At 40.3% G+C, this 25078-nt stretch overlaps 1 long non-coding RNA gene across 3 annotated transcripts in view; it reads right to left on the bottom strand.

Annotated features, from left to right (window-relative positions):
* Positions 1–25078, bottom strand: part of LOC116815468 (uncharacterized) — a 325990-nt gene that overhangs the window by 151929 nt on the left and 148983 nt on the right. For all 3 annotated transcript variants that reach the window (XR_012657152.1, XR_012657151.1, XR_012657153.1), the window contains one exon: positions 12454–12526. This is a non-coding gene — a long non-coding RNA (uncharacterized LOC116815468). The remainder of the gene's footprint in view (positions 1–12453; positions 12527–25078) is intronic.

The raw sequence follows: 25078 nt of genomic DNA, 5'->3' as shown, positions 1-25078 counted from the left end.
TGGTTTGTTCACTTTACAAATATTGTCAGACTCTGGATTATACCCCCGAATTGACTGATTCAGGTCCACTTTCACTTTAGAAGAAATACATAACTCATCTTCCTACCAATACATCAAAAATAATACAATTGAACTTGAAATTACAGTACCTGGGCTTGAAGCTGTTCTCAGATTTATTTAACAAAGCATGCTTTCTACAAGAAGTATTAGTTATTATCCCATAAATTGTGTTAATAGTTTTGAACTCAAAGTATATATCCCCTATTTTAACGTTTTATACATATCCTCATTTTATGTTCATCTGTTACGGCTGAACTTAATGTTTAGAGATTTTTAAATCCATTGATGGTTAGAAGTCTCAAGTTAAAATCTTTAAGTCCCGATCTTGGAAACATTTAAGGCTGAGCCTAATTTTAGAACTGAGGAAAGCCCCACTGAAATAAAGTGATGTTACTGAAGGTTAGCTTGTGCATATGTATTTGCAGGATTGGTGCCTAAAATGGCATATTTTTAAAGTACCAAAAAGAATATGAATCAAGACTTCACTTTTTGACACTCTCTCTCTCTCTCTCTGTGTTTGTGAGCAAATGTGTAGCATAATAAACAGATTTAAACTTTTTGGGAGGGAAATTTCATAATAAAAAGGTAATGGCAATACCCAGCCAGGATAATGTTTTTTGAACAGTTTGTAGACATTTGACAACAAAGGAGGCAGTAAACAAGCCCAACCAAAGACTATAATGAGATTAATCCAAGATTAGCTCAATTGATCCTCTCCATAAGTACAGTGAAACCATACTCATTTAAGAGCATTGGAGAGGATAATGAATAAATAAAAGTTACCTGACTTCAGCATCAGCATAGGGCTGACAATGGCTGTGTTGATCAGACAAATTAATTTGGGATAAAGATCTAAAATTTCTGACACTTACGAAAAACTAACTTGAAACCTACCTATGTTTTAATTGCACTGTTTTGTTTATGTAGCAATAAAGATATTTTAGGGTTGGGGTTTAGATATCCTGGAGATAGGTTTTTTAGCATATACCTAAACCCTGGAAGAGTGAAAATAAATCTTTTAAACGAGCTCTGGATTACATTTCAGCCTAAGGTCTGAGACTGACACCAAGACAAAGACAGACAATGATAAAACCAATATTGCCTGATAAGTCTGTTGCTTATCATGAACATGGCAGTCGGTCTTCAAAGTAGAGCAGAGTTAAATATTCATATTTTTTTCCTGAAAAAATCCTTGATTTTCAAAAAAATATGTTCTAAAATGGATTTTTTTTTAATTTAGAGTTTTTTTGGACATCTTTGAGGCAAAAAACACCACTTTTTTTAAATTTTATTTATTTATTTTTGCATTTTAAACTGCACGGTTTGGTGACTGTTCACATGGTAGTGGTTCTGGATTCCTGATTGTCCAAGGTCACTCCTTATGATTAACCATGATAGTAGGAGCTGGGTGCAGCTCTACGTAAAGCTCCCTTCTGCAGTGCAAAGAACTGGGAGTGGGGTGGTGGGGAAGGGGTCTGATGATTTGCCACCACTGTCACCACAGCCCAAAACCATGCATAATACAGGAGACCCCAAAAGGGAAGAAGTGGAGATGGAATACTAGACAGAGGAGACACTGATAGCAATTACAATACCAGCAAGCTGTAATTCAACAGTGAAGAGAGTGGGTTGATTGAAGGATGAAAAATAATGTAGAAACAAAAGTAGGCCTCTGATCCAGATCACCAAGATTCTAGTAAAGTTAGAAAACAACTCCTGCCCCCTCCCCGCCTGTCAAGATACTCTCAAGCACAGGACACCATTCACATAAGGGATTTAAACTACTCTATACAGATAGCTGCTAGGTAACGCCTGTAAACTAGTATGCATCAAAAGAGGCCATAACCTCTCCTCCTCCAGATCGCTCCTTGAAAATCCGTGCAACAATGCCTATAAGACATCGGTCAGATAATGAGGGCTGGATTGACAGATGAAGATAGCTGACACTTTATTAGTATTTCTTGTCTTAAATATCCAACAAATTGCATATACTGACTTGTATCTCTCTTCCCACAACCTTGCTGTGTCACTTGCTCCCTCAGATTACAAGTTTATCAGGACAGGGATTGAGTCTCTGTATATGTTTGTAGAGAACCTACAAAGTAGGCCCCAGTCTTGACTCTGGGTGCACCTGCAATATTCATATTTAATAAATAATAAATAATAATAATAATGAGAAGGAGTAATAGTTCTGGGCGTAGGGTCTGCAGGAACAGTGACAGCATTAGGCTTTCTATAATCAGCATCAATCCTTATAGTCCCATCCTTTTGGGAGATCATAACAAGTGGAGAAGCCCAGAGACTATTAGACACTGTAATTACTGCCATTTCCAGCATGCTTGTTATCTCCTTACAAACTTGCTCCTGCATTTTGCCAGTAGTCCGGTATGCTCTGCTGGGTGCAGGCTGTGGTTTTACAGGCTATTCCATGAGTCAATTCCACCTGCTGGAAAATACCTGCTGGTAACTTTGTAGCACAGCCATAATCTCTGTTTTTTAAGTCCAGATTAACCCTTTATAGAGGTCAATGCTCTCTAGAGGGTTTCACTATGGCATTACGTCATCAAATCAATAAGAAGGGCTGTCTTAGAGTCCTCCTCTGCACAGCAGATCATGTTTACAATGGCTTCACGCCTGTAACACACTTTTAGCCTGTCCATATGCTCAGTTTGAGGTGCAACCCTGCCGCACAACCTTTATACACTGTAGGTAACATTGTAAACCCCTTCTACCACCTCAAAAGGCCCCTCCCATGAGTTCTACAGGGAGTAACACCAGTACCAAATCCCCCACATGAAGTGACCAACAACAGGTACTGAGCGTTGTATTTCTGAGCTGCTTGGCTTTTTGTGAGGTTTTCCTGCACCAGTCCCACCATAGACTTTAAATCCTCCCTAATTTTTTGCACATGCTCAGCCACCAGTTCCCTTTCTGCTTCAGTATCACCCTCCCAGGAGTCTCCAGTGATATGCAGGAGACCTCTGACCTTTCTCCCATACAGGTTAAATGCAGCTAACCTCAGACTCTTGGGGCACCTCCAGATAAGGAAACAACCAAATAGGGTAACATGGCATCTAAGCCACATGCCCTCTTGTTTACATAATTTTCAGCATAGATTTTAGGGTCCCAATGAACCTCTCAACTAAATTGTTTGTCTCTGAGTGGTATGGGACAGATTTCAGTTGCTCTAGCCAAACAACCTCCACAACTCACCAAATAGCTGGGACTTGAAATTTGACCTCTGATCTGTTAAACTCACTTTGGGAAAACTCTGCTGCTGAATATAGAGACCAGTGCCTTAACAATTGTTTCAGCGTCCACATTTGACTGAGCAACTGCTTCTGGATATCTGGTGGCAAAATCCAATAACAAAGCTTTTTCCTCTCTGGGTTGGCCTGACTAAGCACCCTATGATATCCACAGCAACCCAAAAAATGCTTCTTTGATCACTGATAAAGGATGCAACAGAGACTTGCAGAGAGCCACAGGATTTTTTCCACTTGTGACATAATTCACAAGTCTTGCAGTATTCCTTTACCTCATTTTGAATATTGGGCCAATAGAAATTTTTCTTTTGTCTTTCATATGTCCTGTCCATTCCCAAGTGACCAGCAAAAGGATAATTGTGGGCTAATAACATTAACTCCTCATGATGCTTTGTGGGCACAATTAACTGTTTATAGGGCTCCTCGAGACTTCTATATTTCCCATCTGGGGCTTCCCTGTAAATTCTTCTCTCTTCTGCAAAGACCCTCCCCCTGTTCTCTTTCTCTGGGGCATTCCTGAGGATGACCTCCCGCCTGCTCTCTAGGGAGGTGTCTGCACTCTGCTCTGGAACAAACTCAATTTGGCTTTTGCTTGCACTGAGAGCTGTCTCAAGTAAGGGAAGCAACTCCTCACTCCCCTCCCCTGGGGACACAGCGGGTGGCTCACTAGACTACTGGAGTTGGAACACCAAAAGCGTGAAGACTGAGAGAAGAAAAGGAAGCATGAGCTTAAAAAGTTGGAAATGCAAAGACAGAACTCTCATGAGCCTCGTTACCCCCAGGAAGCATCAGAGTGGCGTAGTCAGCAGGAGCTATATTCCATTGTCTGGTTAGTCCAGGGTCAGACTCCCAGCACTTATCTACCAGCTAACATAGATTCTGAGCAATTCAAATGTGAGAAAGTCAGAAACTGGTAAAGAAAAAGGTTACCGTTTGTTATTTCGGGTAGGGGAAATAGAACAAAGGAAACAAAGGTTCCTTAGCACACCAGATCACAGTGAGAAAAAATCTGTACAGACTGTGGCTCGAATACTACAGGGGAAACAATGGAGTGGAATGAAATCTCTATTCATGGAATATGATAAGCATTAGATTAATCCACTGAAAGTGCCTGTGGCCAAGAGTGGTACAGGTTTAGGAGCCCAGCCTGGCAAAATTCCCAGCAAGACTGGCCATGGTTCGCCGTCCCAGGCCAATGGGGGCTGCAGGAAGTGGCGCGGGCCAAGGGATGTGCTGGCCGCTGCTTCCTGCTGAAGCGGCGAACCCCAGCCAGTGGGAGCCGCGATCGGCCTAACCTGCGGACACGGCAGGTAAACAAACTGGCCTGGCCTGCCAGGGGGCCAAAGGTTGCCGATCTCTGCCCTAGGGTGATCAGATAGCAAGTGTGAAGAATCAGGACGGGCGGTGGGGGGTAATAGGCACCTATATAAGATAAAGTCCTGGATAATGGGACTGTCCCTATAAAATCTGGACATCTGGTCACCCAAAGTGCTTCTCCTCTTCCCCTTCACATTGAGGTGATCAGTCACCTTGCTCCAGGTGGAATCATGCGACTCTCCCACTCTCAGACCAGGACTTGGGCTGCAGTCCCCAGATGCTAACCGTGATTACTTCAGCAGGTCTGACTTAGGCTCAGAAGACCTTCCAGTTCTCTTCCCTCTGGGAGCAATAACAGTGGTAATACTGATCGCACAGCATTCTCAAAGCAGAGTGTTGTTAGAACAAAAAGCATTTAAGAGAGAACAGATTTTAAAACAATAAACCAGTCTACATGCTCTTTCCCAAAGGCTTGCCAGTCCCTGGAAGCTGTCCAAGTCCCAATTTCTTTAGACTCTCCCTGCACAGCCTCACCCTCTATCAGCTTGTCTCCCTGGAGAGCTGCTAACAATTGACTTCTCTCCCCCCCAGACACATACTACTTTTCCCCAGAAGTACCTTTTAACTGTTTATTGCCCTTTTGATGTGTAGGTCCAAGCCTGGCAAAACACCTGTGTCACTGTGGATTGAATCCTGGATGTTATTATCAAAGCCATCGTACTGCCTTCCAGATTAGTCCCCCTGAATTCAAGCATTATAGGTGTGCAATAACCATTCCAATACCGCCAACATAAGCTATTTCTAATATCCCACTATGGGTTATACAGTAATTTTACCTCACTAAGTCACATTCAGAGTTCATACATTACATAGCACTTTCACAACATTCACAGTCAGATTCTGCTGAAGTACCTAGAAGCATATCCCAAACATTGATGGATTATCCTGACACAAAATTCCAGATAAATAGGCGGGCTTCACATATTTTTTGTTTTAAAATGCTTTTAAATGTTCTAAAATATATAAAATTGTACCTTTCATTACTACTTTTTGCATTCCACCAGACTTTCCTACTTTTGTTTGGCTAGGGAGGGACCTAAAAAGACTTAAGTATAGGAAAAATATTTATTTTAAATGGCTTTCGCTCTATTAATACACTATTTTTATTCTAATATTTGAAACAAGTATATATAGACCACACTCCTGATGGGACAACGAGAACACTTCCTGCTTCTTGGCATTGCGCTAGTTGCGGAACATACATATCAGAAGAGAAACTCTGCCCTGAGGAGTTTACATGTTTTTTGACTGACTACGTGATTTGTAAGCCAGAGAACTCTCAGGAGACCGAGGATTTCATTCCCTTTTCTTCAGGACTCCAGTTTTATGTCTCCCAAATAAACAGTTTTACATAAGTTCCACACGCAAACCATGCCTTTTTCCTCTGCCTTGAAGTCTCCTGTAGGAGCCTATTTACTCCCTGTCAGCCTCACTCACTGAGCTCTCTACTTCCACCTTCTGAGATTTTCCTCCCGCAGACTAGCTTCCATCTGTCCTAACCTGCCTCTTGCAAAGTTGCACTCCCAGGCTATCTGCCTGGAAAATAAGGAGACTCTTTCTATTCCTTTGTCATCTCTAGCCTCCTCCCTGAACTTGGGCTGCTCTTTACATGCCAGTAGCCCTGGCTCTGGGTCACACTCCTCTATCATGTGACCCTGGGACATATTCCATTCACCTGGAGAGATGAGCTGAGCCTAGCACAGTGTGCAACTGAGTCCCATCCCCTGGAAAGGGCCAGTTCACCTTGTGACAGGCTCCAAATGCAAAACTGGGCAATCAGAGACTTCATATGTAAGTACAAAGCTCCCTGGAGTGCTCTAAATAAAGGTAATCATTTTACTCCCAGGAAATATTTCAAACATGTATTATTTGAAGCCATTTTATAATATTTCAGGGTTGTTGGTTTGGGGGTTTTGTTTGTTGTTTGAGTTTTTTTAATTACCAATATGCTAAAATGACCCCTTTCCATTTAGTACTGCAAGTATACATGGTACCAGATATGAATGAATCATTCATAGTGAATAATTTATCAAACAAATTTCACTTCTTTTCCTCACCAAGGTCTTGATCCTACAACAGAGGCAGACCTTTGGACTTGGGCACAGCTCCACAAAAGGGCCCACAAGCGTGGAACAGTTTGCAAGATCAAGGCCTTACCGATCCCCGCTCTGCACCATCTCATTCAGTGCCCCCACCCTCACCATAGGGGCATGGATGAATAGTTACCAGAACTACATCATTTGAATTTTGAAGGAAAAGGCTACATAGAACAACCCTGACTTTCTGAAGGCTTTAGGGACATCACAAGAACCGCATTTTGTGAAATCAGATGAGTCAACCCAGCAGCATTCCAGACTTAGAGAACCCAGAACGCACCCTCTCCAGAGCCTTTAGTAATTTGGCCAGTGCCTCTCCACTGCTCTCTATACTAGGGAAACCTGGAGAAAAGGGGAGAGCAGGGTTTGCTCCTAGATACATTAATGAGTTTTGGGTAACTGAAGTTCAGTCATCTGGAGTTGTACCATATTTATTCCAACAGATAAAATTCGGTATCACTCAGCACTTAAAAATGCTGCAACCAATAGTTACTGCTTCTCAGAAAAAAATCTGATTCTTTGTCCATAAGAGAATAATCTGAAAATTATCACTTACAACCTTAATGGGAAGTAAGCTTTCAAGACTGAAAGACGGTTGTGTTGTGGGGAATTTTGTTGCTGGGTTTTTACTTGTTTGGTTGGGATTTTTTCGTTTTGTATTTTGAATGTTTGTGAGAGTATAGGTTTTCTTGGTGTTGCTTGTCATGGGGCTTGTGGTATAACTGGATCTCTTTCTATGCAGTTTTAACCCATACTATAAAATGGGCTAAGCCATAGCATTATAAATTCAGAAAAATCTCTTTGTGAAAAATATGGTTTCTTGGGTCAAGTAAATATATTTAGGGGCCACTGTCAGAAAACAGGAGCTATTGTTGTGACTCAAACAATGCCACAGGCAAATATAATATCTCTGTAGTCTAGCTACCTATATTTTCCTGGCTCTTTTCTGATAACGGTGGTGTAGCTGGCAAACCACTCCATGATTTGGGCCAAGATTTGGACAAATCCTGTGCGGTAACTCTGGCGAAGGCAAGCTGTTTTCCTCTTTCAGCCAAGCCAGAGAACTGCAAGATGAGTGTGTGTCTAGCATCACAAATAAAGAATCCCCCTTTGCTTGCTGCACCTGAATTCTGCCTTTTGTGCTTTGAGGGGGATATTTCAGATGCCATCATTGCAATTGGAAAAATATGTGGTTAATTAAAGATTAATTGCACAGGCAACCTTAATGCTAGCATTTCCTAACTTTTGACTTTGCAACAGTAATAATATTGCTTTAACATAGTTTTTTGTGTGTAATATCTTAGGTTGTTTTGGTTTTGTTTTTTTAAAAAGCAAACTGAAAAAAAAAAGGAAATGCCTTCATGTGGGGGATATTGACATCCACGTGGGGCATCAGCAGGGTTGGAACTTTTAGAGCCAACTTCACTTGAGCTAACATAGTAATGGATAGCAATAGTAGGTTGTCGTCCTCTATGTGGACCAGCAGTAAAAGGGGAAAAGATGCACACTTTTCCAGTGGATTTCGCAGATATTTGCAGACAGCAGATGAATGGTGAGACTCAGGAATCTTGAGCTGCACTCCAGACTCTGAATGCAAGTGTTCTCTAGAGGGCAGACACTCTTCTGCCCATTCCCCGATCCTTGACCCCTTTTGACCCATCCCCTGAACCCTGTCCAAGCCCTTTAATTCCCCATCCCAGCTCTTAGTCCCAGTACCTTTCTCCTCACCTTGCCAATCCCAGTCTCACTATTCAATATTTTCATTAATATCTTGGATAATGGACTGACAAGTATGCTTACAAAATTTGCAGATGACACCAAGCCAGGAGGGCTGGCGAGCATTTTGGAAGACAAGATTAGAATTCAAAACAACTGACAAATTGGAGAATTGATCTCAGATCACCAAAACAATATTAAATAAAGAGAAGTGAAAGACTAAATTTAAGAAGGAAAAACCAAATGCACAAATTGAATACGAGTCAACAATTTGATGCAGTTGCTAAACAGGCTAAGATCTTTCTAGGGTATGTTGTGTGTTAGACATGAGATGTAATTGTCCTGCTCTACAGGATAGCAACATAAAAAAAAAAAAAAAAAAAATATAAAAGGTTTTTTGAACCTGACCTATGAGGAAAGGTTAAAAAAACTGGGCATGTTTAATCTTGAGACCGAGGGAAGTGGGGGACCTGATAACAATCGTCAAATGTGTTAAAGACTGATATAAAGAGAACGATGATCAACTTTTCTCCAGGTCCACTGAAGGTAGGAGAAGAAGTAAGGGGCTTAACCTGCAGCAAGAAAGATTAGGTTAGATACTAGGAAAAACTGTCTAACTATAAGGGTAGTTAAGCTCTGGAATAGGCTTCCAAGGGAGGTTGTGGATCTCCATCACGGGAGGATTTCAAGAGCAGATTGGACAAACACCAGCGAGGGATAATCTAGATTTACTTGATCCTGCCTCAATGCAGGGGGCTGGACTTGATGACCTCTTGAGAAAACCTTCAATATGAGAAGCGACTACAAAACCCAGAGTAATTGTACTCTAACAAACTGTATCAATCCAATGTGTCTACTTCTTGTTAATATCTCTTAAGTGAGTTATAGTGAAGTGTCTCAAAGTTTGAGAAAGTTGCCATTTCTATTCCAAGCTACACAAAAACATTAGTGGAAGCACAAAATTGCTGTTTTGTTTTTCACATATCAATCTAGGCTATTTTTATTAAGAGATATTATCTACATATCCTAAGTATATTTCAATATTGCATGTTACAAATGGATGAACATAATAACCAATAAAAAGTAACACATTTGATATTACCCAGTGATAAATAAAGATTGTATATCAATCTTAAAATGTTTAGTCAATCAAATTATACATAATTAACTACTAATTTTTAAAAAGTTAATGGGACTTTATACCATTTCATTGACAATTCTCATTGTTAAATGCATTTCTTTCTGATATTTGCTAATATACCTACTCTAGATACCCCTAATAAAACTCAGCAAAAGACCCTTTCATTCATGTGCACAAGGAGAAATGAGGAGGGGTCTTTTTCCTGCAGAGAAAATAGATGTAACCAGCCTGTGTTGTTTTGTATAGACCTCAGACATTTACTGGTCATCTAAGTGGTTTCTGGACTTAAAAACATAACATCTCGCTTCAAATATTATTTCCAGGAATCCCTTAGAAAAACTGTTTTAAATAAATGTAAGCAATATCCATACAAAGCAGGACCAATTAGAAATAATCCTTTAGCAAAATGGACGATTGTCCTCCTAGCACAGATTTCAGAGCCAAATACTGTTTATTTGAGATGAAGTTGGCAAAAATTTGTTATTGCTATTTCTTACATTGCTGTTATTCACTTTCAGTGTCTCAGACAGGCTTGCCTTATTTCTGACATTCCTTGTATAGCCTAAAAATCAGTGGATAAAAGAATACATGGCAGCCCATGCATTACATCTGGAGCATCAGGTCAGCAATATAATTTTCTTTATTTAAGAAGTTCCTTGATCAATATTTGTGTGTCTGGAATGGTAATGTCTAAAGGAAAGAGACAACTTCTCTCTCATTATGGGCTATACCAGGGGTAGGCAACCTATGGCACGTGTGCCGAAGGCAGCACACAAGCTGATTTTCAGTGGCATTCACACTGCCCGGGTCTTGGCCAGCGGTCTGGGGAGATCTGCATTTTAATTTAATTTTAAATGAAGCTTCTTAAACATTTTAAAAACCTTATTTACTTTACATACAATAGTTTAGTTATATATTACAGGCTTATAGAAAAAGACCTTCTAAAAACGTTACAATGTATTACTGGCATGTGAAACCCTAAATGAGAGTGAATAAATGAAGACTCAGCACACCACTTCTGCAAGGTTGCCGACTCCTGGGTTATACATTCTGCTATCCCAGCTCACAATGAATACTACCTTACAACACTGTCTCACCGTAGTTAATGGATCTTCCTTGTGGACTAAGGTACTATTCAGTGTGAATAAGGGAATCTGACCCTATATTATTGTGATTGCCAGAATTTAAAACAAACTAGATGACATCTTCTTATACAGTATGTAGAAACTAAAGCAGCAGCAAGGACCACAAGCAGCTTTGCCAGAGAATAAGATATGAACAGTAGGAGAAAAAACAGTAAACTTAACAGAAATAAGGTAGTTACACATATAAATACTATATGAAATTGAAGGTTTTTGAAGTTTGCCCTTCAGCATAAACCATATATTTGGCAATATCAATGCCATGTATAATATGTGCTAAAATAGTACTGAGACATGCTGAAAGCAGCTAGAAAATAATTGTATTTGAATTTTAAATCATTTAAATTTGAATTCTGAATATACAAGGGACCAGTCTTGAGAGCTGAAGGTGCTCAACACCTTTGAGGATTAGGCCCCAAATGGCAAGCCGTAGGTGAGTTTGTTTAGTATGTTTACATACAAAACTACTAAGTGCAGATACACAGTACTGGGCTAACCCTGCATAAGGACTTTAATAAAAATATTTTCAAAAGACCAAGTAAAAGACTAGAATTCCCTTACCTCCATCCAAGTCATCAACTTCAAACTAATTAAGCAACACCAATACAGTAACTCCTCATTTTACGTCCTCCCGCTTAATGTTGTTTCAAAGTTACATTGCTGCTCCATTAGGGAACATACTCGTTTAAACTTGTGCAAGGCTCTTATAACGTCGTTTGGCTGACTTTACAAGAGAGCATTGCACAAGTTCCTCTTCTCCGCCTCCTCCCCCTCCCTTCCTCCCTCTGTCTGTCCCAGCGCTTCCCCTGCTGCCAAACAGCTGTTTGGCAGCACTTAGGACTTTCTGGGAGGGGAGGAGGAAGGGGGAAGCTGTTCCCCCTCTCCCGACAGGCAGGGCCACCCAGAATGCAGGGGCTTTAGGGGCTGCAGGGCCCTAGGCTAAGGGGGGCCCAGGGCCCTGGCCTGCACCTCTAAAGCCCCTTTCGGAAGGCAGCCCTGCCAGCATGGGCTGGAGGACTCAGAAGGAGCAGGGGCAACCACGCAGTGAGCGGTCGGAGAGAAGCAGCACTGTCCCCTTCAAAGCCGGCCAGAGAGAAGCGGCACTTTGAAGGGGAAAGCGCAGCTTCTCTCCGCCCACTGGCTGTGTGGCTGCCCCTGCTCCTCCTGAGTCCTCCAGCCCATGCTTGCAGCCCCTAAAGCCTCTGCATTCTGGGTGGCCCTGCCTGCTGGGGGGGGGGGGGGGGGAAGGCAGGGCAGCTCCCAGAATCACGGCCATGGGGGCTGTGCCGCACTGTGCAGAGCCACCTGCACACCTCCTGCATCAAACAGGAGCTGCCCCAGGTAAGTGCTCTGCACGTCCTGCCTGCTCCAGCCCTGAGCACCCTCCTGCACCCTAACTCCTTCCCAGGCCTTGCGCCCCCAGCCCTGAGCCCCAGGGGTAAGCCAGGGCACCTCCCCACCACAGTACAGTACTGTACAGTATATAATGCCTTTTGTCTGCCCTAAAAAAATTTCCTTGGAACCTAAACCTCTGCATTTACATTAAATCTTATGGGAAAGTTGGATTTGTTTGACATTGTTTCACTTAAAGTTGCATTTTTCAGGAACATAACTAAACATTCAGTGAGGAGTTACTGTACAGTACTACTACTTACCATTAGGGTAGTAAGCTTAGTATTTAAATGGGGACTTGTTTTGCCAGCTACAGAATGTATAATCCCTCAAGACCTAGAAAACAAAAGCAATAAAAAGGGGTTAGAACAGCACATGCTTTTCTAAGTGTCTGTCAATTTTATATGATTTATGTTTTGAAATCTATTTTAAGACTTCAGTTAAAGAGCACTTTAAAAGATGTAGTGATTAAAACCTACAGATTTCTCAAGAATATTGTGCCTGTAAAGGTTAAGGTACTCACAGGCACAAAACATTAAGTCCTTTATTTATTCATGTTCCAAGTTTGGCATTCATCACTACCCTCAAGATCTAATGCTCTCAACCCTGATCGTGATGTTTGAAAATAAGAAATAGTTCATTGTTTACGCTAGATCAATCTTGAGCCCTTTTTTTAGGGCAAAGGCTAAAAACAGAAAATTCTTACTTGTATTGATTTTTGATGCATATTCAACTGATAATTCTAGGGACATGGGGCTAGCGCTTTATTAGAACAATAAAACATATCCTATACCAGTTTGTTACTTTATTAACACTTATGAAAAGTGATCTGGAAATCAGAGTCTATCAAGTTTGGCTAAAATATAAAATAAAATGTCCATACCCAAACTATCATTTATAGTAAATAGAACAGTAATTTTATTCAACACTAAATCTCACAGAATGCAGAAAAATCAGAAACCAAAATAAGAGAGGTGACAGATGACCATTTTTTTTTCTTAAGGTAGTTTTGAAAACAAAATGCTTTAATTTGTTTTGGTCCACACTCAGCAGAAAAGCTGGCAGTGAGAACTTGCAAAAAGTTAAAGAGGAAGAAAAAATCAAAAGTGAGAACAAATATTTATTTTTTGATGGAAAATTTTATTCAGAACTTGAATCTCTGCTTGACTTGTGAAGTGGAAACATTTTTCTAAGCACTCCACAAAAGATTTTAACAAGCACTTTGGATGGAGAGGTGGGTTTATGTTGCTGGAAGCAGAAAAGGTCATTAAAACTAATTGAAATGTATAACACATTGAATAATTTTGTCTCTTCTTTTGAGTCTGCATTTCACTTATATGCTGTTAATCATTTGCTTTTTTCTCCTTGTTAGTCAGATATGTGTAACAGATCAATACAATCTAAGAAACTGAGAATATATTATACTAAAGAGAACAAGCTGTACCATCTCTAATACATGTTGTACCGTCTCTTGCCCACTGTTATCTAATTGCAAGCATAAGAAAGGCAGTATACATGGCCTATGACAAGTCCACAACATGATCTTCACTTCCTGTACATTCCCTGGTGGAGTGCTACTGCATATAAAACTAAAACTATGAACTGGAGATATCAATAGAGATCATTTGTTGTAAATCTTTTGCAAGTACTAGAACTAACAGATAATTAAAGTGGTTCATATAAGGAAAAGACAGTTCATAAACATAGTAAACAAATAATTAAAGTAGTTAATTTGCATAACAAAAAAGCAAGTCCATAAAGTTGTTTCCAGTTCAAAACCATTCTTGAGAAATCCTGTCTTCTCCTTTAAAGGAAACAAGGAGGCAGCAGGGGTCATCAGCACAGCACAGATAGTACAGGACATGAATCAACTAACTGCTCTTAAAGAGAAGCAACCTCAAACTCCTGGGAAGGATAAGAGAGGTACTTTTGCCTCTGGTAGGGTGTAGATCAATTCCTGCTTTCCAGCAAGCCTAAATGCAAACATCACCATGAATAAGGGATTAATATTCCAACAAAAACAAGCCATATCAAAGTTCTGAAAATAAATCCATCCATTTCTCACCTCTCTCTCATATTTTTACAGTTTAAAATGTACATGTGTGTTGAGAAAAGATTAAAAATCCACTCACTAACTTGTACTTAAAAGTAACAGTGGTCAATCAATTCATATATGATCAATCAGTATAAAACTTTTCACCAGCATGATAGGTAAGTATGCCTGTCAAAAATGTTTGTTGTTGCGTTTGTTTGTTTGACTTCCACTACTTGACCACATAATTTCACATTGGTTTCAATATCACAAATGGTTAGCTGTCTTGGCAATGTTGCCGTTACTGGCTTTTTACTGTCTTTGGACACAGCCTCCTGGCATCATTAATTAAATGAATATGACTTTTCTTCCAAACATATGGGGGGAGGGATAGCTCAGTGGTTTGAGCATTGGCCTACTAAAGCCAGGCTTCAATCCTTGAGGTGGCCGTTTGGCGAGTGGTCCTGCTTGGAGCAGGGGGTTGGACTAGACCTCCTGAGGTCCCTTCCAACCCTAATAATCTATGACTCTATGGTACAGGAACAATTTCAGGAGAGTGGTGGTGGTAGTAGTGTAAGGTGTCAGGTATAAGAAACAGATGGAGATGTTTTGCTTGTTCAGATATTTGATCAGAGTATATTTAACAAGAGGCATAAACATCCACACAGGACAGAAAAAATACAAGTTTTTGGGCTGAACTGGATCTTGCCAGGAATGTAGCATGCATTTTACATTTCAAATCTGGCCAGCATGGGGGGAAATAGAAAAACAGGCTTGTTTCACACACACAGTTTTCATCTTCTTTCTGTTTTCAAAACATTAACACAACAAGGTACAAATTCTTCACATTCACCCTTAGTTCACAGGAAAATGGCTTCCAAAAGAACAGCTGCATTAGGTTTCCACAGCTGCTCCACTGCCAACAGCTAAACCAGCAATGGATTCTGTACAATACATTTAAGAGGCCAAGGGGAAAAAATGGAGAAAGAAAAAATGACACACTTGTGCTCTGAGTGGAAAGTTTCATTTCAGTCTTGGGCATCTGTGTTTTGCAAGTGCCAACTTGTTTTGCAAAAGTGGTCACTGCCTCCAGTCAGCCTACCCTTCTCTATCTGCTCAGCATACAAAGTGAAACTATAACGACTTCTTCTGTGGAATCTGAAGTGGCAAATATATTCATACAAAGAGTTAAGGGTTGTTTTTTTAAAATGTACAGGATGTAGTGTAAAGAGAAACCTAAGGAAGTGTACATGTCTGTAAGCATTTGCTGGATGGAACAAGAATAAAAATGTTCGTGCATGGCAAAAGTATTTATACAGATAATATGTAAGCACAGAAAGTCACGATATATTGTTATATAATAAACATACACACTATTTTAAAAATCCCCACTCAGATTCCTAAGAGGCATATTTACTACATTTACCTGCTCCAGAGTAGAAATTAAGTAATAAAAACAGCTCAACTGGATCTTTTTTAAAAGTATCTATTGAGTTGTTTTTAATTACTTTTCCCATGTCATATTCAGGTAATACTGGCCAAGATAAAGCCAATTCCAGGAGTAAAGTTCTGTGTGTATTCAAAGACAAGGTAGGGAATAAACAGATACTTTCTAAGCTCCCCCAGGCCTGAATACAAAATAGTATGAAAAATGTGGGCAAGCACAAATCTTAAACCTTAATTTCTACTGATAGCAGAAAGGGAGGGAGGGCAACACTCCAAGCCGATCCTAAGAGGAAAAAAAATCAATGTCGTATTTCCATATAGACAACCTCAAGGCCAAGAGCCAGAACATCTCCTGTTCAGGGTCACTTCTACTTCCAGTGTGACCGAGTAAGGATGAATACAAACCTGTTTCCCAAATAATGAAAAACAAGTTCCTAATCAGACAAGGCAGCTGCCAAATTGATCTAACCGATCTACCCCAATGAAAAAGTTTAGTTTCTATAACCTTGTACCCCTGCACAAGATTCCTGCAGGTCATGGTGCAAGTCATTTGCAGACACTATGGGGAAGCTTAGAAAGTATCTGTTTATTCCCTACCTTGTCTTTGGATACACATAGAACTTTACTCCTGGAATTGCCTTTATCTTGGCCAGTATTACCTGAATATGACGCGGGAAAAGGAGGAAAAAAACCCCACTGTTTGCAGTATGTTAATTTAAGGTTGTAAAAAAAAAAAAAAAAAAAAAGTTAATATTGAGTGAAATTGAAAAGTGACAATTTTAGAACTGGTGAATGGAAATTTTTTTTTCATACAACACATAATTAGTCTGTGGAACTCATTGCCACAAGGTATCACCAAGGCCAAGAGCTTTGCAGGATTCAGAAAGGATATTTCATATGACTATCAATAATATTTAGAATTAAAAGGATTTAAAAGGTTTGGAAGTGATATAAATTGTCATGCTCCGGAGCTAAGCCAGCCTCTAGCTACTGGAGCTCCTTGTGGCTAGTTTATTCCATAACTCTCTACTACAGGATTTCTTGAACCTTCCTCTGAAGCAGCTGGAATAGGCCAGTGTGAAAGAGAATATTAGACTAGAGTAATCACTGCTTTTCTTCAGCAAGATAAATCCTATGTTTCTAATCCATTCATTTTCATAAGAGTATGCATCAAAATCATATATGAACGTATATGAAGCTCATGCTGTTTCACATATCTTTTTTATAACAACATGAGTCAATGGTAGCTTGACTTGGGACACTTATATAGTGTTCTACTGCATTATCCTAGGTAATTAAAGAAGTTTGAGTATAGAAGGAATACTTCCTTCCAAAAAAATAAATAAATAGAAATGGGCAGGGATGAGGAAAGCAAGTATAGGGCTGCTTGAAATCAGACACAATCCAGTCAATTCATCTTGGAAGTACAGTATTGAAAATTAGACATCAGATTAATGTGTTACATTCTAACTAAGATGAACAGAATCTAACAATATCTCTAAATATTTTTAAGAGTTTAAGATTTCAATGAGTTTTCAGCATAATGCAGCAGTTCAGAGGTTCAAACAAACAGACCTTTATTGAACCTTACTCAAAGCTCACTCTGCCTGCATCACACCCTGGATCCCACCAGCTGCATTTCTTGGGGTGAGCTGCTACCCTCTGAAAGGCAGAGTCCACTACATAGGCCCCATGGACAAAGACACAACAGTCAAACGTGGAATCTTTAGCACAACTAATAGGGGCTTATGGCTTTTACTAGTTAAATTCCTAAATTCAAAACTCAACAACATCTGTGTTTGCAGTGGTAGCTTGTTACAAATATGTTCCGGAAATAAATCTGTTTCTGCTATGCAATCTCACAGCTGGAACCTCACAGGGGTCATCTACAGATAGGCACAAGATCTGACAGACAGACACACAGACTATTACAGAACATACAAATGGCCCCATAACCCCTCAAAGGACTTCTGACTGACCGCCCGACTGCTGAGCTGCACAGCGAGTGGGGACTCATTCTGTACCTACCTTCTCCATACATTTTCCCCCCTAAATCCTCATGCTGTGTCCAATTATTCTTTGGCAAGCTTCAGGACCACAGAACTTGAGCCTCAGTTCCTTTGGGAGATGCAGGCATGCCACAGTCATTACAGTCAGTTATGTTTCTCCCTTGTTCAGACATGAATCCTCTCTGCAAACTGTTTTGGGCCACGTTGCTCCAATCTGTGCCCCGAAGACATAATTTAGTCTGCATCAGATCCTTCAGTTCTGGTTCCTGAACAACAACTTCTGCAGGTTCCATGGAGAGATTTAAGCCCCTCACTCCAGGCCTCTACATTCTTGGGAATGTTTTTCCACAGTACCAGCAAAGGGGAGGGGCAGGGTACATGAATGGCACATGCAGTTGAACTTCCTCTGCTAGACAGTTGCTCGCAGAGATTGAGGACTCAAGAGGAGGTTGTGCTAGACATAAACACTAAAGAACCAGGGGGCAGGTCTGAGAGAGAACCACAAGCTCCCACTCTGGCTCCTAAAATGGAATGGATGGCAGGAACAGAGAAACTCAAGGACACCATGGAGGAAATTACAATGGGGATGTATTCAGGAGAGAAAACATCCAGCAAAACCATAGGGCCTCTGGCTCCAAACTCAGGTTAGCATAGCAGCAAGTCCTCACAGTCTCAGCGCCAGAATCAGCAGCTTTTCCTCTGCATTTCTGATACATTTTCTCTCTTCCAGACAGCAAATATGAAAAATCAGGACAGAGGGAGGAGGGTAATAGGAGTCTATATAAGAAAAAGAAACAAAAATGAGGACTGTCCCTAGAAAATCAGGACATCTGGTCACCCTACTTCCATATGGCCAGTGGGGCAATTCTCTCAATATTTCAAAGTTTTAGGTTCACCTTTGAAGCAAAATTTATTCTGAAATCACTATCTCCTTGAAATGCTCCATTTCCTCAGCCTTGTCAACACCATTCTAGCACTCAGAGGGTGCATAGGGCCACAGCAGCGGCCTCAGAAGAAGTTGTTGTTTGTTTTGAACCAATAGGACATTGTATCACTCTTAAAATAATAATTTGATGCCATTCTTGGAGATAGCTCAAGATTTTTTTGAGCAACGTAGATTATACCATAGTAATAAATCACAGTGGTAGAATGTTAAAGTTGCACAATTAAATATTCAGAAGTCAACAAATGAAGCTTGAATAGCCACTCTCAACTCTGCTCCCTTATAGTGTGATCCTGTAAGTTATTCCGTGCTACACAGATCCAGGTACCTGGTCAGAATTCCACTGAAGTCTATGCAGCTTGCAGGGTAGGGGTCAGAGCTGACATGAAGTATGATGCAATCTTTCATTACATGAAAACATGCTGTTTCTCCAGCAGTAAAATAAAAATGTATTTTTCTTTTAGAGCCCTTGCCTCAGTCCTGGTGTACTTTAAGAAGCCTGAAAGAGCCTTTTCCTCAGCCCCAGGTGTCCCTGCTAATAGACAGCAATATCTCTGACCAGATTTCCACTATGCAGTTAACTTAGCTTCACAATCATGCTCAGCAAATTCTGTGTTAGCTGTGCAGTTAACATGCGCGTCATTCAAATCTACTGCGCACACTCAGTAGCTTAAAACTCAGTAAAATGAAAATCAGTCTCCTCTTTGTATTATTACAAAATGAGGGCTAGTTCCCTGCCAAATTTTATTTGTCAGTCCCCCAGCTGTTTCAGCTGTAACGCTGTTTAAAAATAGGTCACAAGAGAGCTTATAATTATATTATATAAATGGGAAAAGTATTATATTTTTTCCCACTTTCTTCATACTGTAAACAGCCAAAACCTTTCCCCACTCCCAAACTTACAAAAATAAAAGAAAGAAACCAAACCATACCAAACCACCACCTTCAAGCAGAGAACAAACGTGGAATATTTCAGCCTGAAAACTGAGTTTCAGAAGGTTAAGAACACCGCCTCCCTCCACTACCATCTCTGTGCATTTTAGTGTAGAGCATAAAACATGGTTGGTGGAAGGCGGGGAGTGGTAGGATGCCAGCAGCCCAGAATGCCTTGCAAGCCCTCTCGGCCATGACAGGGTACATTCACAGTTCACTCTCACCCACAGCAGAGGGTGAACACCACAGCAGGATCAAGTGGTAGTCAGAGGGCAGATGCCTCCATTCTCCCTCTCCCCAGCCCTTAGAATAGGGAACAGAGAGAAAGAGATGAGGAAAAAAGAAGTGCGGTATAAATGAGAAGAGCTGATAAATGGTTTGGAGATAGAAAGATATAGTGAGTTGAAGAGGACAGCAGAGAAAAAGGGGATAAAGAGACAGGAAAAGATTGTTCACAATCTGTCGCAGGCTAGTACAGCCTGCTCATCACAGCATGCTTACCCTGTTCTGAAGGCTGGTGCAAAAGGGATGGGCTATTACCATTACTATTACGGGCTGTCTCCTGAGGATGCAGTGAGGGACCAATTGCCACACTCTCCTGAGTGCATGGATTGCAATTTTAACATTTTTTTTTTACAGGTCACACAAAGGGCAGGCTCCTTGTGCATGACCCAACTCAGCAGGGACACATATGCATATTGGGACACCTGGGGCAAAGTCTGAAACTGAGCTGCCATCCTCTCCAAAAAATTACTATTGAAGGGGAGGACAGTGTAGGAGGACAAGCCCACCCTACACTCACCCTACAGCAGCAGATCCTGTCCCACAAGTCTGCGCCAGGCTTCCAGTCTGGGAGCTGCAACCTGGTATACAGTAGGCGCCACTCAGGTTTGGCACCACTGCCCCTCCATCCTAATAGAGGGGTGGCTGGGTTGAACTTGAATAAGGCTGAGACCCTATGAGCTAGGTCACAATATCACTCAGTTTGGGGACCCTCTCAAACAGAAGCCCCATAGAAAACTGACCCTTTTGCCTCTTGCCCTTTTCCCCACACCACAGTAGCCCTGCAACACGGCATATCTGTATAAAGGCTATACAGAATTTGGTCCTAAAATCACTGGCAGGGCTTCCTTTGCTAATCCTGTTTTTAAAGGAATATTTATATAGTAAATGCATGCAAACAGTAGTTCCCATGTATACAGTGTGGTGGTAAATTAAAATTCATTTGTTCTCCATTCATCTATAAAAAAGTGCTAGTATTTTTTAAAAGGTCTCTTCTCCTTTTATGTCCTACATATGAAAATGCGGTGCAATGCAAGTACAAGTCAATATAACTACAAGCATATTGTTACATGGTTATCGGCAAACTAGGATATATGCTGTCAATTCTGTCTCCATAAATACTCATTTTATTTTAGTTAAATAAAAAGTATGATTAAGATTCAATGGAAATTATTAAAATTGTTCCTAAATGCATCATTTTTGTTTAAAAGAGTTTTTTGAAAATGTAACTGAAAAATCAACCCAATATAAACCATGTACAATTTATTAAATTTGTTCATACTGGGTTGGATTTAAGCAAGCTGAGTATGTGCCAAAAGGGTTAAATTGCCTAAAAAGTAGCCCTTTATTTGTTTTATCACTTAAGCTGGTCTACCTAAAAGTAGCTCCCTGTAATTAAAAAGTAATCAATCACTTAAAGACAAGCTGATCTTTCTATTTAGCCAAGCCAGACAAAGATTGCTTTTTCAGTTTTATATGGACTCAGTACCTAGTGGATGAAAAAACAACTGAAGTGCAAGAGTAATTGAAGTTGTCTGTTACTTAGCCCAATGTGTAAACAAGACAGCAAATTTACAACTTTGAAAACTTAGTGCATCTAACCTGTATAAAACACATGCCTAACAACCAATCAGAAAAGCCTGTCTTTTGTATTTACTAAATTTCTGTTACATGCTTACATGTTGTTCCAATTATTATCCAGTTTAGCCATTCCCAATGCACCTATTACTGTAGCATCTTGCAGTCATTCATTTTTTAAACCCAAACCACTAAAACAAAAATATTTTATACAGAACAAACCCAGGAAAGGTAACCAATCACTACAGTGAACTTGCAATTTGTACAATTTATGTTTTCAAGTGCTCCTGTGCTAGACATCACAAATAGTACATGTTGGGTAAGCAGTGCCCCAAACTACCCAGGGAAAATGACAGCTTTGTAAGGCCAGAAAGAAAATAAACCATTTCAGAACAGGAAGATGCTCAAGAGCTGAGGAAACTGCCTATCATCCATGCAGTGTAACTTTTTACAGAGGGTCTGGTCCTCTCCCCATTTTTGCAGAGGGCCTGATACTCTAAGTTCTGAAGTTAGTTTCACTCTTGGCACTAGTAGCTAGAGCTTAAGTGAACAACAGATTTTTCAGTTGAAAAGTTGGAAATCATTGTTTTGGGTTGAACTAAACATTATGTTTTGTTTACGTTATGTTTTGTTTTGTTTTGATTTAGAGCATGTTTAAGCTTTTTCAAATTTTAAAAAATAAAATTAAAGGAAATATTGAAATGAAAAGCCACTTAACACCACAAAATCAAAACATTTTATTTAAAAAAAATATTGAAACAAAACATCTCAATTTTAGGGGATTTTTTTAAAATGAACATTTGAGAGAAATGAGCAAAACATTTCTGTGTCACTGAATCCACATTTTACACTGAAAAAAAAAATGTAGTGAAAAACTTTAACCCAGCTCCACCAGTAACTCTGCCATTCAGTTCAATTGGAGGGAGCTGCAAGCAGCACGGGCCGAGGGATTTACTGGCCAGCACTTCCAGCAGCCCCCATTGGCCTGCAGCGGCAATCCGCAGCCAGTGGGAGCCGTGAGTGGCCAGACCTGTGGACAGGGCAGGTAAACATACCAGCCCAGCCTGCCAGGGGCTTTCCCTACAGAAGCAGCACCCCAGTTTGAGAAACACTGTTTTAGAAAAACATCTCATCTTGATTTAAAACTGGTCAGAGATAGAGAATCTATCACAACCCTTGGTAAATTGTTCCAATGATTAATTACTCGTGCTGTTAAAAAATTACGTCTTATTTCCAATCTGACTTGTCTAGTTTCATCCTCCAGGAATTGGATCATGTTATACCTTTCTCTACTAGATTGAAGAGCTCATTATTAAATATTTGTTCCTCATGTAGATGCTAATAGACTAATCAAGTCACTCCTTAACTTTCTTTTTGTTAAACAAAATAGATGGAACTCTGAGTTTATCATGATAATGCATGCTTTCTAATCCTTTAATCACTCTCATGGCTATTCTCTGAACCCTCTCCAATTTATCAACATCCTTCTTGAATGGTGGGCACCAAAAGTGGACACAGTATTCCAGCAGTAGTCACACCAGTGCCAAAGACAGAGATAAAATCACCTCTCAATCCTTACTCAAGATTCTCCTGTTTGTGCAACCCAGTATTGCATTAGCTCTTTTGGCCATAGCGTCATACTAAGAGCTCATGATCAGCTGATTATCCAACACAATCCCAAAATCATTTTCAGAGAATTGCTTCCCATAAGTATGGCCTACATTCTTTGTTCATTGATGGATAAATTTACAAAAGTCTGTAAAAGCAGCAAAGAATCCTGTGGCACCTTATAGACTAACAGACGTTTTGGAGCATGAGCTTTCATGGGTGAATACCCACTTCGTCAGATGCATGTAGTGGAAATTTCCGTAGAATGAGGGCAGATATATATTACAGATATACCATCACGATTCCATTCACCTGCAACATCCACCAATGTAATATATTTGCCATCATATGCCGCAATGTCCCCTCTGCTATGTACATCAGCCGAACTGGACAGTCCGCTACGGAAGGAAAAATGGACACAAATCAGATTCAGGATTGGCAATATAACAAAACCTGTAGGAGAGAACCTTTCAACCTCCCTGGCCACACTATAGCAGCCTGTAAGCGTGGGCCATCCTGCAGCCAAAAGAAACTTTCAGGACAGACTTCAAGAACAACTGCTGAGCTTCAGTTCATCTGAAATTGACACCATCAGCTCAGATTAAACCAAGACTTGTGAATGGTCTTGCCAACTACAAAAACCAGTTTTCCTCCCTTGGTTTTCACACCTGCAGCTGCTAGAACAGGGCCTCATCCTCCCTGATTGAACTAACCTCATTATCTCTAGCTTATCTGGCAGATTATATACTGCCCCTGGAAATTTTAACATGCATGATTGACGAAGTGGGTATTCACCCACGAAAGCTCATGCTCCAAAACGTCTGTTAGTCTATAAGGTGCCACAGGATTCTTTGCTGCTTTTACAGATCCAGACTAACACGGCTACCCCTCTGATACTTACAAAAGTCTGTACACTAATACTTTTATTAACTAAACTTGTATTCTCATCAGAAATATCAAGTTTGTTTGACAGGATCTGTTCTTCATAAATCCATGTTGATTTGCATTAATTACATTATCCTCCTTTAGTTCTTTATTAATTGAGTCCCATATTAACCACTCAATAATCTTCACTGGGGCTGATGTCAGGCTGACAACCTATAATTACCTGACTTATTCTATTTATCATTTTTAAAGAGGGGCACATCATTAGCTTTCTTACAATCTTTTGGAAATTCCCCAGTTCTCCAAAACTTATTAAAAATTGCCATTAATGGTCCAGATTCAGGGAATTACTGCAGCACACATTCAATAAAGGTGGTTAAATCGTGGGAAACAAGTGTGACGAAGAACTATGAACTTAGACTGATGCGTGCACATGTAAGTAAAGATACTTGAATATCTATACAACAAGTTTAAATCTGATTAACTAAAAATTTGGAGGAAACCACTGTGCAGCAAACAGCTCTAAAAAAGGGAAAAGTTACATTTTTACTTTTGGTACCCTCCACTTCCTATAGAGGATGAGAGTCCGGAAAATTAGATATACTGAACAAAAGCTGCTTTCCCAGAACAAATGTGTGTAAAGCATGGCACAGGAAACTGCATATACCAAACAGAAAATGTGTTTTCTTGAACCTCTAAGGCCTGCCAACTCCCAGCTGCTGTCTCCCTCCCCAGCCAAATCCTACTATCAGCTCTCTGATGCTTCTCTGATCCCAGCTGCCATCTACCTTCACTGCCAAATTCAAATCTTGGATACCTCCCAACTCCCAGTTGCCATTTTTCTCTATGGATAGACTACAGTCTGAGTCTCCATTCTCCAGCTGCCATTTTTCCATCACCAAATGGACAATACAGACTAAATAGCCTCTAACCAATTTGTCCATTCTAAGCGGCTTCTCTTATACGTAATTTAGGGAGTCAGCCTAAAGAACATGTTGCTCTACAGCATTAGACGCTCCAATTACATTATTTTCCTCAGATTCATTAAAAAAACAAAAACAAAAAAGGACATTAAGCCAGATTCACCAGTACATTCGCTGACTGCTTTGCACCACTCAGGTAACACAGAGCAGCCATAAACCCTGTTAAGGTGGGTTTATGACTGTTCTGTA

The sequence above is a fragment of the Chelonoidis abingdonii genome, chromosome 1, assembly GCF_003597395.2.
Source record: "Chelonoidis abingdonii isolate Lonesome George chromosome 1, CheloAbing_2.0, whole genome shotgun sequence".
Taxonomy (NCBI): Eukaryota; Metazoa; Chordata; order Testudines; family Testudinidae; genus Chelonoidis; species Chelonoidis abingdonii.
This window is presented reverse-complemented; position numbering and strand designations above follow the sequence as displayed.